Below are 2,456 nucleotides of genomic sequence, written 5' to 3' on the forward strand. Positions count from 1 at the left end.
GTTCAGAGAAAGGTAGCTGAAGGTTTAAAAAAAGAGAGAGGAGGAGCAGAGAAGGAGAAGGATAAGAAAAAGAAGAGAGGAGTAGTGAAGAAAGTTAGAGTGAAAGTAGGGTGATCTGAAAGTCTGAGGTTCAGAATAAAGATGAATTCTGCTCCTCAATTTGAGTTGTTAAGCCAGAGTGTGGCTGATCAATCTGTTTCATCTGAAATGTAATTTATTTATGCTTGAATAATTCCTGTTTTTTGTTTTGGATCATGTCATTTAATATTTGTGGCTTAATTGTTTTTTTATTTTTTTGTTTGTAGGGCTGCTGATATAGTTTCTGGGGCTGGTCCTTTAGTTTGTGTAAATCAAGATGAAGGGGATGAGTTTGTTGATCATGCTGATGAAATTGTGTAAGTTATTATTTTGTTGAACAAATGGTTCAGTTTTTTGGAACCTTTCTTGTATATGTATGGAACATTTTTATTTTTTTATTTTTTTATTTTTTTATTTTTTTTTGTTATATATTTAAGTTGTTTTATATTTTTGCTAGTGATATCGATGATGCGATTGAGTCAGAGAATTCTGATTCTGATTCTGATGATGATATAGACTTGGAGTGTTTGCCTGGAGATGTTCCAGATGAATTTGCTGACATGTGTAGATGGGCTAACAATTATTTATGTAATGGGAGAACAGTTTTTACTACATTTGAAGATTACATTTTTGGTCATTCTGTTAAAGCAGTTATATTGAGGAAGGATATTCGTGAATTGGCTGATCTAGATCCAATAGGCTGTGGCCCAATTTTGTATTACATGAGGTATTTTTTTGTTTATAATTGTATGTTTGTATTAGTGGTTATATTGTTTTATTTTTTTGAATGACATGTTTAGTGTATATGTTTCGTGTGTGTTTTCTACAGGCACCTTTATGATGTGATTGTGGATAATGATAGATTGGATACCACCTTCTCTCTTGTTGATCCAAACATAACTAATAATTTTGAAAGAGTTGATAAGATTGGGGAGAGGATCAAGTTTTTGACCGAGAGATATGAACAGTCTGACAACAAATGTTTATATTTGATACCACGAAACAAAGGGTATGCATTATTTGTCTATATTGATGATTATTTTATTTGTTTAATAATGTATTATTATGTATTTGTTTTCTTCAGTTATCATTGGACTTTGACTGTTGTTGATCTTGAGCGGAAACGTGTTTTTCTTTTGAATCCATTGAAAAGTCGTTTGGGCGTGGAAAATGATAAATGGAGAAATGTTGTTGATGAGTATGTTAATAATCAAATGCTCTTTTATAATGTATTTTATTTATTGAATGCAATAGCTTGACATATATATGATATTGTTTTGCAGATCTATTCTTTCTTTTTATCATGAGAAGTTTTTGGTAAATTGGATTATCCCTGTGGTACGTGTTTAATTTGTATGTATATTTGTGTAATTTTTTTTATTGTTTTTAAGTTGTTTGTATTTTATTTTGCAGAATATTCCAACTCAGAAAGATACAAAAAGTTGTGGGTATTATGTAATGAAGTATATGTATGATATAGTGTCTGAGAAAGTGTTGACAATTGACAAAATTGTAAGTGTTTATTTTTGGAACAATTGGTGTTTATTTTTGGAACAATTGGTTTTTATTTTTTGGAACAATTAGTTTTGATGGATTATGTTAATTGTGATTTGTTTTTTAGTGGGATAAGTATGCTAGGAGGTCATCTTACAGTGTAGATGTGATGAATGAATTACGTCGAGATTTGGCAAATATTATTTTGAGATATGGTGTTGATAATGAAAGTTGTGGAGGAGATCGTTTAAGGAGGATTGTTAAGGAATCGAAGTACCTCTGTTCTCCTTTTATTTCTCGGCATCCAAAGTTGGTTGATAACATGGATAGTCGTAAAAGGAGGATTGTTGAATATGCTCTGAGTCCTGTTTTAAGCAAGTAAGAAGTTGAAGTTATGTTTGTTATATGAATTTATATGTTATTTTGGCATATACTGATAGTTTTTTTCCTTGTTTTGAAGTGATGTATTTTTCAATGATGGACAAACCTTTATTGATAAACGGGAGATTTTATCAATGTCTGGTCATGATCATATTGTCAATAATATTGTGGATGCTTGGAGTTCAATTTTGAACACTGAAGAACTGAAAAAATATAGTGGAAAGCCGAAAAGATTTTTTTCAGTACATATGCTTTTGTATGTTTCCTAACTTTGTAAGTTTGTTTTTTGTTTTCATTCTGTAAATAATTGTTTTGCTAAATGTTGTTTTGATTATTTTGTAGAATCTTCTGTTTTCTAGAGCTAGTAGAACAAGAGAACATAATTTTAATGAAAGGCTTCAGAATGAACTTAATTTTTTCAAATTTAAAAACTTGGCTAATGTTGAATTGGTAAGTTTTATGGTGGAACAGCAGTTGTTGAATACTGTTAAATGTATTGAGAT

Source organism: Euphorbia lathyris, chromosome 6 (assembly GCF_963576675.1).
Source record: "Euphorbia lathyris chromosome 6, ddEupLath1.1, whole genome shotgun sequence".
Lineage (NCBI taxonomy): Eukaryota > Viridiplantae > Streptophyta > Magnoliopsida > Malpighiales > Euphorbiaceae > Euphorbia > Euphorbia lathyris.